Below are 11841 nucleotides of genomic sequence, written 5' to 3'. Positions count from 1 at the left end.
ATATATACACTACCAAACATAAAACAGATAGCTAGTGGGAAGCAGCTGCATAGCACAGGGAGATCAGCTCCACGCTTTGTGACTACCTAGAGGGGTGGGATAGGGAGGGTGGGAGGGAGGGAGACGCAAGAGGGAAGAGATATGGGAACATATGTATAACTGATTCACTTTGTTATAAAGCAGAAACTAACACACCATTGTAAAGCAATTATACTCCAATAAAGATGTTAAAATTTTTTTTTAATTTTAAAAATTAAAAAAAAGCAACTATAAATATCATTTCATTTATTTTTCTTTTAAAAGCATCTTTTATTCTTCAACTTAAGATCCCCCTTTCTTGTGCTATATTAGCAAAGCACACACACACAAACACACAGATTCATAAAACTATTTTGAAGCAATGTTTTGTGTGTGTTTTGTAGCAATGAGAGCAATTTAGTTGTCCACAATAATTGATGTATATTTTTTAATTCTTATAAAATTGTATTAATTACAAAGGCAAAAAGGAAGCCCTTTTCTCTCACATTATAACTATTTGACACAGATAATGTCATTTAACCATTATTACTTAAGCATATTAGTCATTTATCCTTTGACTTTTAAATTATATTAATAAAATAATTATTAATTCATCAAAAATGTTTTGAGTACCATAAATTTCAAATAATATAGATTTACTGGAGAGGACACACATTTTTAAGACAAAATCCCAGTCTAAAGAGGTATTTTGATATTTCATATATAATCAATAGCAAATAAAGTTATCTGGATGTTTAAAAAGTTTTAAATAATATTTTCAGTGAAAATATTGCACAAACTTGCAGAAGCATTTTTCTTATTCTTTAAGAATTTTGAAATTTTGCTATCTAGAGGTGGATGCTCAATTACTGATTATTATTCAATCAATACATTCTTTATACAACCTCACAAAAATTTAATTTTCCTATTTCCTATCATATGAACCCCAGGTTTGAATTTCTTTAGCTGTAAATAATTTTATAAAGCACGAGGAAATTGTTTAAAATCGTTTAGTGTTACATAAGATTGGACAACATATCTAAATAAGTTGCTGATGGAAAATGATTTGATCCAGTTTTACATGTTGCTAATTAAGTAGATAAAGCACCATAGCACAGTCTTATATATTGTGTATTGTCTATTGTGCTGTACAAAATTTCAGTTGTGGATTCAGTCCACTTTCTTTTATTCTTTAAAAATTCAGGAATGTCATAAAAATAAGTATGCCATTCTTCCTAATTAAAAATGATGCATATTTCATTAAGATATTCTTATGATTTAATATGTGGCATTCTTTTAATTGAAAAGGAAAGGCCATGCAGATGACACAGCACACTTAAATACTATTCATTGTGGATTTGCTCATTAATCATGTCCTTTATGAACCAAGAAGATATTCTATAACATTAATTATTATGGCATTTGAGAATACTATAAAAATAGAAGTTATTGGCCTGTCTTCAGAGAAAAACTGTTTTATTCCAATAAGAAGCATAAACACAAAATGATACTGACTTTCCTATCTGCAGTAACCCCACGCCCACCATCTTAGCAGGGCCTCCCTATTGGTGAAGGATTAAATTATCTTATTAATGCACTTATTATATTTTCCATATTCAATTCATCAACCAATGAAAAGTTGTTCACTGAAACTAACTACACTTAAAAAACACAAATAGAAATCTGTTATAGTCAATCTGTCTATCTACCCACCTATCTATCTCTATTTTCCTCCCTCTTTCATCTTTTCCTTCTCCTCTCTCTCTCTCTCTCTCTCCCACACACACACATACACACACACACACACAATTGCCTGGGGGAAGCTCCATATCCTTCTCCTCTGGTACTCTGTAATCATGGTTGTCCCATCTAGCTAGTCTTACTCTTTAACATTACCCATTCTTCTTCTATCTGTGAAATCTGTTCTCTGTTCTCTTGTCTCTTTTACATAAGGGCACCAAAAATCCCTCTTCTCAGGTATATAGATCTTATCTGTTTCTGTGTTGAACAACAAAAGGAATCTAGAATATTAAAAGTCACATAACACCTAGAGCAAAAGAAATGTCTTAAGACAGGAAAAATATGAATAAACCATTTATGAGTATGGGATTTTGGAAACTTGAAAGTTGAGAGGTTAGAGACCTGTATAGCTAACAATGTTGTGATAGATTTCATGTCAGTAGGGTAAAGATTAAATGATTTTATGATTAATTTTTACTCTGGAAAGGGTTAATAGAACTGTGTAAACAAAACAGAAAGGACTGTAAGTTTAACTCATTAGCATAATAGGGAAAGTTATTCTGATATTCAATAATTCAAAGAATAGAGAACATAGTTGATGATGATTAAAATATTATACTACAGGATTTCAGTATATTAATTACATGTGGTGGTAAGTTTATGGCAAAAACACTCCTACAACAATATCTTGATGGCTTCCGAAATAATATTTTTTTTTTGTCCTAATTTTCCATGTTTGACTTTTTAGATCTCTTCTCACAGGCAGACTGTATTTGCATGGAGCTTCATGATTTGCAAAAAGCTTTCTTTTTTTTAAATCAAGTTCTTGTTAGTCTTTAAAGAAAATGATTTAATTTGGTCCTCTTGATGTTCAGATGAATGTGAATAGGACTGACTTACATTCAATTAATTTACATGAGAACTGTAAAAAATCTGTGGAAGAGGGGAACCGTTTTCCAAGCAAGAAAAATAAGAACATATTTATGATACCTGGCAGCTTTTTTTCATCTAAGTTTGTAGGCCTAGATCTGAGTACTAGGCAGACTTTCATTCATTTCATATCCAGATATGCTACATAGATTTGCAACCAATTTGTTAGAGTGCAGATCTGAAGGAAAAAATGATCCCTGAGATATAAGACACAGCAATGGCAGTCAATTTAGATTTATAAAAGGAACAGAACAATAATCATCACAAAATACCATCATGAAAAACTGATAATTGTTGCTACTTTTTGAAACAGAAAAAATTTATATAACTAGAGTTAAATTGAGGATATACAAACAAACTAAAATATATCAGAAATTTTTGACATATGAGCTGGTGACTGTGATATTAATAATTTGCATATGGATAATTAAGAAATTGACTTTTTCAAAAATTTTATAAAATAGTGGAAAATTGGGGCTTCCATGGAGGTAAAATGCTTAAGACTCCAAGCTTTCCAATGCAGGCGTTGTGGGTTCGATCCCTGGCCAGGGAACTAATATCCCACATGCAACGTGGTGCAGCCAAAAAATAGATAAAATAAAATAGTGGAAAATCACAAGATTTAGAGCCTTAAAGAGAACTGTATTTTATTATTTTAATTAATTTAATTTTATTTGTTTTGTTAACATCTTTATTGCAGTATAATTGCTTTACAATGGTGTGTTAGTTTCTGCTTTCATAACAAAGTGAATCAGCTATACATATACATATCAACATATCTCCCTCTTGCGGCTCCCTCCCACCCTCCCTATTCCACCCTTCTAGGTGGTCACAAACCACCGAGCTGATCTCCCTGTGCTATGCAGCTGCTTCCCACTAGCTATCTATTTTACGTTTGATAGTGTATATATGTCCATGCCACTCTCTCACTTTGTCACAGCTTACCATTCCCCATCCCGGTGTCCTCAAGTCCATTCTCTATGTCCGGGTCTGTATTTCTGTCCTGCCCCTAGGTTCTTCAGAATATGTTTTTTTTTTTGTTTGTTTTTTTTAGATTCCATATATATGTGTTAGTATACGGTATTTGTTTTTCTATTTCTGACTTACTTCACCCTGTGTGACAGACTCTAGGTTCATCCACCTCCCTACAAATAACTCAATTTCATTTCTTCTTATGGCTGAGTAATATTCCATTGTATATATTTGCCACATTTTCTTTATCCATTCATCTGTTGATGGACACTTAGTTTGCTTCAATGTCCTGGCTATTGTAAATAGAGCTGCAATGAATATTGTGGTATATGACTTTTTGAATTATGGTTTTCTCAGGGTATATGCCCAGTATTAGGAATGCTGGGTTGTATGGCAGCTCTACTTTTACTTTTTTAAGGAACCGCCACACTGTTCTCCATAGTGGCTGTATCAATTTACATTCCCACCAACAGTGCAAGAGGGTTCCCTTTTCTCCACACCCTCTCCCACATTTACTGTTTGTAGAATTTTTGATGATGGCCATTCTGACTGGTGTGAGGTGATACCTCATTGTAGTTTTGATTTGCATTTCTCTAATGATTAGTGATGTTGAGCACCCTTTCATGTGTTTGTTGGCAATCTGTACATCTTCTTTGGAGAAACGTCTATATAGATCTTCTGCCCATTTTTGGATTGGGTTGTTTGTTTTTTTGATATTGAGTTGCATGAGCTGCTTGTAAATTTTGGAGATTAATCCTTTGTCAGTTGTTTCATTTGAAAATATTTTCTCTCATTTGAGGTTTGACTTTTCGTCTTGTTTATGGTTTCCTTTGCTGTGCAAAAGCTTTTATGTTTCATTAGGTCCCATTTGTTTATTTTTGTTTTTATTTCCTCTTCTCTAGGATGTGGGTCAAAAACGATCTTGCTGTGATTTATGTCATAGAGCACTCTGCCTATCTTTTCCTATAAGAGTTTTATAGTGTCTGGCATTACATTTAGGTCTTTTATCCATTTTGAGTATATTTTTGTGTATGGTGTTAGGGAGTGTTCTAATTTCACTCTTTTATATGTAGCTGTCCAGTTTTCCCAGCACCACTTATTGGAGAGTCTGTCTTTTCTCCATGTATATTCTTGCCTCCTTTATCGAATATAAGGAGACCATATGTGTGTTGGTTTATCTCTTGGTTTTTTATCCTGTTCCATTGATCTATATTTCTCTTTTTGTGCCAGTACCATACTGTCTTGATTGCTCTAACTTTGTAGTGTAATCTGAAGTCTGGGAGTCTGATTCCTCAGGCTCCGGTTTTCTTCCTCAAGATTGCTTTGGCTATTTGGTGTCTTTTGGGTTTCCATACCAATTGTGCAAATTTTTGCTCTACTTCTGTGAAAACTGCCATTGGTAGTTTGATAGGGATTGCACTGAATCTGTAGATTGCTTTGGGTAGAATAGTCATTTTCACAATGTTGATTCTCCCAATCAAACAACGTAGTATATCTCTCCATCTGTTTGTATCATCTTTAATTTCTTTCATCAGTGTCTTATAGTTTTCTGCATACAGGTTTTTGTTTCCTTAGGTAGGTTTATTCCTATGTATTTTATTCTTTTTTTGCAATGGTAAATGGGGTGTTCCCTTAATTACTCTTTCAGATTTTTCATCATTAGTTGACAGGAATGCAAGAGATTTCTGTGCATTAATTTTGTATCCTGCTACTTTACCAAATTCATTGATTAGCTCTAGTAGTTTTCTGGTAGCAACTTTAGGATTCTCTACGTATAGTATCATGTCATCTGCAAACAGTGACAGCTTTACTTCTTCTTTTCCAATTTGGATTCCTTTTATTTCTTTTTCTTCTCTGATTGCTGTAGGTAGAACTTCCAACACTATGTTGAATAATAGTGGTGAGAGTGGACAACTTTGTCTTGTTCCTGATCTTAAGGGAAATGGTTTCAGTTTTTCACCACTGAGAATGATGTTGGCTGTGGGTTTGTCATATATGGTCTTAATTATATTGAGGTAAGTTCCCTCTATGCCTACTTTCTGGAGAGTTTTTATCATAAATTGGTGCTGAATTTTGTTGAAAGATTTTTCTGCATCCATTGATATGAGCATATGGTTTTTCTCCTTCAATTTTTTAATATGGTGTATCACGTTGATTGATTTCCATATATTGAAGAATCCTTGCAATACTGGTATAACCAACACTTGATCATGGTGTATGATCCTTTTAATATTCTGCTGGAATCTGTTTGCTAGTATTATGTTGAGGGTTTTTGTATCTATGTTCATCAGTGATACTGGCTTGTAGTTTTCTTTCTTTGTGACATCTCTGTCTGGTATTGGTATCAGGCTGATGGTGGCCTTGTAGAATTAATTTGGGAGTGTTCCTCCATCTGCTATATGTTGAAGAGCTTGAGAAGGGTAGATGTTAGCACTTCTGTAAATGTTTGATAGAATTCCCCTGTGAAGCCATCTGGTCCTGGGCTTTTGTTCATTGGAAGATTTCAGTGTCCATTTCAGTGTTTGTGATTGGTCTGTTCATATTTTCTACTTCAACCTGGTTAAGTCTCAGAAGGCTGTGTTTTTCTAAAAATTTGTCCAGTTCTTCCAGGTTGTCCATTTTATTGGCATAGAGTTGCTTGTAGTAATCTTTCCTGATCCTTTGTATTTCTGCAGTGTCAGTTGTTACTTCTCCTTTTTCATTTCTAATTCTACTGAGTCTTCTCCCTTTTTTTCTTGATGAGTCTGGCTAATGGTTTATCAATTTTGTTTATCTTCTCAAAGAATCAGCTTTTAGTTTTATTGATCTTTGCTATTGTTTTCTTTGTTTCTATATCATTTATTTCTGCTCTGATCTTTATGATTTCTTTCCTTCTGCTAACTTTGGGGTTTTATTGTTCTTCTTTCTCTAATTGCTTTAGGTGTAAGTTCAGGTTGTTTATTTGACATGTTTTCTATTTACTGAAGTAGGACTGTACTCCTATAAACTTCCCTTTTTGAACTGCTTTTGCTGTATCCCATAGGTTTTGGGTCATCGTGTTTTCATTGTCATTTGTTTCTAGGTATTTTTTTATTTCCTCTTTGATTTCTTCAGTGATCACTTGGCTATTAAGTAGTGTATTGTTTAACCTCCATGTGTTTGCATTTTTTACTTATATTTTCCTGTAAGTGATATCTAGTCTCATAGCATTGTGGTCAGAAAAGATACTTGATATGATTTCAATTTTCTTCAATTTACCATGGCTTGATTTGTGACCCAAGATATGATCTATCCTGGAGAATGTTCCATGAGCACTTGAGAAGCAAGTGTATTCTGTGGTTTTTGGATGGAATGTCCTATAAATATCAATTAACTCCATCTTGTTTAATGTATCATATAAAGCTTGTGTTTATTTATTTTCATTTTGGATGATATGTCCATTGGAGAAAGTAGGGTGTTAAAGTCCCCTACTATGATTGTGTTAATGTTGAGTTCCCCTTCTATGGCTGTTAGCATTTGCCTTATGTATTGAGGTGCTCCTATGTTGGGTTCATAAATACTTAAAATTGTTATATATTCTTCTTGGATTGATCCCTTGATCATTATGTAGTGTCCTTCTTTGTCTCTTGTAGTAGTCTTTATTTTAAAGTCTATTTTTTCTAATATGAGAATTGCTATTCCAGCTTTCTTTTGATTTCCATTTGCATGGAATATTTTTTTCCATCCCCTAACTTTCAGTCTATATGTGTCCCTAGGTCTGAAGTGGGTCTCTTGCAGATAGCATATATATGGGTCTTGTTTTTGTATCCATTCAGCCAGTCTATGTCTTTTGGTTGGAGCATTTAATCTATTTACATTTAAGGTAATTATTGATATGTATGTTCCTATTACCATTTTCTTAATGTTTTGGGTTTTTGTAGGTCTTTTCCTTCTCTTGTGTTTCCTGCCTAGAGAAGTTCCTTTAGCATTTGTTGTAAAGCTCGTTTGGTGGTGTTGAATTATCTTAGGTTTTGCTTTACTTTAAAGGTTTTAATTTCTTCATCAAATCTGAATGAGATCCTTGCTGGGTAGAGTAATCTTGGTTGTAGTTGGTTCCCTTTCATCACTTTAAATATGTTGTGCCACTGCCTTCTGGCTTGCAGAGTTTCTGCTGAAAGATCAGCTGTTAACCTTATGGGGATTCCCTTGTATGTTATTTGTTGCTTTTCCTTTCCTCCTTTTAATATTTTTTCTTTGTATTTAATGTTTGATAGTTTGATTAATATGTGTCTTCATCTGTTTCTTCATTGTTTTATCCTGTATGGGACTTTCTGTGCTTCCTGAATTTGATTGACTATCTCCTTTCCAATGGTAGAGAAGTTTTCAACTATAAACTCTCAAATATTTTCTCAATCCTTTTCTTTTTCTCTTTTTCTGGGACCTCTATAATTCAAATGTTGGTGTGTATAATGTTGTCCCAGAAGTCTCTGAGACTGCCCTCAATTCTTTTCATTCTTTTTTCTTTATTCTGCTCTGTGGTAGTTATCTCCACTATTTTATCTTCCAGGTCACTTATCAGTTCTTATGCCTCAGTTATTCTGCTATTGACTCCTTCTAGAGAATTTTTAATTTCATTTATTTTGTTGTTCATCATTGTTTGTTTGCTCTTTAGTTCTTCTAAGTCCTTGTTAATTGTTTCTTTTGTTTTCTCCATTCTATTTCTAAGATTTAGGATCATCTTTACTATCATTACCCTGAATTCTTTTTCAGCTAGACTGCCTATTTCCTATTCATTTGTTAGGTCTGGTGGGTTTTTACCTTGCTCCTTCATCTGCTGTGTGTTTCTCTGTATTCTTATTTTGCTTACCTTACTGTCCTTGGTGTCTCCTTTTCACAGGCTGCAGGTTTATAGTTCCCATTGTTTTTAGTGTCTGCCTTCAGTGGCTAAGTTTTGGTCAGTGGGTTGTGTAGGCTTCCTGATGGAGGGTACTGATGACTGTGTTGGTGGATGAGGCTGCATCCTGTCTTTCTTGTGGGCAGGACCGAATCCGCTGGTGTGTTTTGGGGTGTCTGTGACCTTATTATGCTTATAGGCAGTCTCTCTCCTGATTGGTGGTGTTGTGTTCCTGTTTTGCTAGTTGTTTGCCATAGGGTGTCCAGCACTGTAGCTTGCTGGTTGTTGAGTGGAGCTGGGTCTTAGCATTGAGATGGAGATCTCTGGGAGAGCTTTTGATGTTTGATATTACATGAAGCCAGGAGGTCTCTGGTGGACAAATGTCTTGAACTCGGCTCTCCCACCTCAGAGGCATAGGCCTGACACCTGGCTGGAGCACCAACAACCTGTCAGTCCCACTGCTCAGAAGAAAATGGAGAAAAAAGAAAGAAAAGAAAGAAAGAAAGAGAGGAAGGAAGAAAGAAAGAGGGAAAAAAGTTTTTAAAATAAAAATTTTGAAAAATTATTAAGAAGAAAAGAAATTAAAATGTTATAAAAAAATAAGAAAAAAAAGAAAGAAAAAAAGCAACCAAACCAAAAAGCAAATCCTCCAATGATAACAAGCACTAAAAACTGTTCAAAAAAAAAAGAAAAAAAGAAAAAAGGACCAACCGAACCCTAGGACAAAGGATAAAAGCAAAGCTATACAGACAAAATCACACAAAGATACACACTCACAGAGAAAGAAAAAAGGAAAAATATATATATATATGTATATATATATATATATATAATATAAGAGAGCAACCAAATCAATAAACAAATCTACCAATGATAATAAACTCTAAACACTAAACTAAGATAAACATAAAACCAGAAACAAATTAGATGCAGAAAGCAAACCCCAAGTCTACAGTTGCTCCCAAAGTCCACCTCCTCAATTTTGGGATGATTCATTGTCTATTCAGGTATTCCACAAATGCAGGGTACCTTAAGTTGACTGTGGGGATTTAATCCACTGCTCCTGAGGCTGCTGGGAGAAATTTCCCTTTGTCTTCTTTGTTCACACAGCTCCTGGGGTTCAGCTTTGGATTTGGCCCTGCCTCTGTATGTACGTTGCTCTCTGTCATCTGTTCTTCACTCAGACAGGATGGGGTTAAAGTAGCAGCTGATTAGGGGGCTCTGACTCACTCAGGCTCGGGGTAGGGAGCAGTACAGAATGCAGGGTAAGCCTGCCGCAGCAGAGGCCGGAATGACATTGCAACATCCTGAGGCATGCCGTGTGTTCTCCTCAGGAAGTTGTCCCTGGATTATGCGACTCTGGCAGTGGCGGGCTGCACAGGCTCCTGGGAGAGGAAGTGTGGATAGTGTCCTGTGCTTGCACACAGGCTTCTTGGTGGCTGCAGCAGCAGCCTTAGCATCTCATGCCCGTCTCTGTTGTCTGCGCTAATATTCGCAGCTTGCACCCATCTCTGGAGCTCATTTAGGCCATGCTCTCAATCCCCTCTCCTTGTGCCCCCCAAAACAATGGTCTCTTGCCTCTTAGGCAGGTCCAGAATTTTTTCTGGACTTCCTTCCTGCTAGCTGTGGTGTATTAGCCCCCTTTAGGCTGTGTTCACTTAGCCAACCCCAGTCCTCTCCCCGGGATTTGACCTCCCAAGTCAGAGCCTCAGTTCCCAGCCCCCACCCATTCCGGCGGGTGAGCAGACAAGCCTCTCATGCTGGTGAGTGCTGGTCGGCACCGATCCTCTGTGCTGGAATATCTCCACTTTGCCCTCTGCACCCCTGTTGCTGCGCTCTCCTCTGTGGCTCTGAAGCTTCCCACCCCCACCCACCCTCCATCTCCACCAGTGAAGGGGCTTTCTAGTGTGTGGAAACTTTTCCTCCTTCACAGCTGCCTCCCAGAGGTGCAGGTTCCATCCCTATTCTTTTGTCTGTTTTTTCTTTTTTCTTTTGCTCTACCCAGGTACATGGAGATTTTCTTGCCTTTTGGGAAGTCTGAGGTCTTCTGCCAGCGTTCAGTAGGTGTTCTGTAGAAGTTGTTCCTCATGTAGATGTATTTCTGATGTATTTGTGGGGAGGAAGGTGATCTCCACATCTTACTCCTACACCATCTTGAAGGTCTCTCCTTGAGACCTGTATTTTAAATTCAGCGTCATCACTTACTGCCTGTAAAACTTTAAGCTCTTTGCATCAATTATCTTAACTATAAAACAACACAACAAAAGTATATTTATCTTATGAAATAGTTGAATGGGTTACTTAATCTATAAGGCATGAAAGCGTATTATAATCCCTAAAGCATGATACGGCTCTATCTGTGCTTAAATAGGATTTTTGTGCTTCCTCCACTTTTACTACACTATACAGAACTACAGAGTAAACTTAATGTACTATTTATTTATTATGTATATGTGTGTATATATATCTTTACAGTCCCCTTATTAGTTAGATGCTATATATAAACATATATGTGTATACACACACACACATACACACACACACACACACACCTATATGCACTCACACACACATATACAGTTGTTATAAGTTCAAAAGTCTAATTGAAATCCTTAGCACAACTACTAATAAAATACCCAAAAAATATACAGAAAAGGAAATAAAAAAGGAACAAAAATGGCACACTACAACATATAATCAAACACAAAAGAAGGGAAGTAAAGAGAATTTGAGGATCAAAAAAGATATGATATTAGAAAACAAATAGAAAAATGACAGAAGTAAATCCTTCCTTATGTGTAATTACTCTAAATATAAATGGAATTAAATGCCTTAATCAAAAAGCATAGAGAGGCAGAATGGATTTTAAAAGAGCATTGTCCACCTACATGCTGTCTACAAGAGACTAACTTTAGACACATATAGGTTGAAATTGAAAGATGGACATAAAAACCTTTCATGAAAATAGTAGCACAGAGAGAGCTGGGGTGGTATACAAATATAAGACAAAATAGAATATAAGTAAAAAATTACTATAAGATACAAAGAAGTACATTATACATAGAGAAAGGGCCAATTCATTAGAAGATGTAACAATTATCAACACGTTACACACCTGCAAATAGAGCCCCAAAATATATGAAGCAAAAACTGACAGGATTGAAGTGAGAAATAGACGGTTCTACAATAATTATTGGAAACTTCTATGTCTCATCCTCAATAATGGATAGAATAAGACAGAAGATCAATAAGGAAACAGAACTCTTAGATAACATTAGAAACCAAATAGGCCTAGCAGACATATGTAGAACACTTCACTCAAGAATACA

This window comes from Pseudorca crassidens, chromosome 2, assembly GCF_039906515.1.
Source record: "Pseudorca crassidens isolate mPseCra1 chromosome 2, mPseCra1.hap1, whole genome shotgun sequence".
In the NCBI taxonomy this organism is placed as follows: Eukaryota; Metazoa; Chordata; class Mammalia; order Artiodactyla; family Delphinidae; genus Pseudorca; species Pseudorca crassidens.
Note: the sequence above shows the minus strand (reverse complement) of the source record.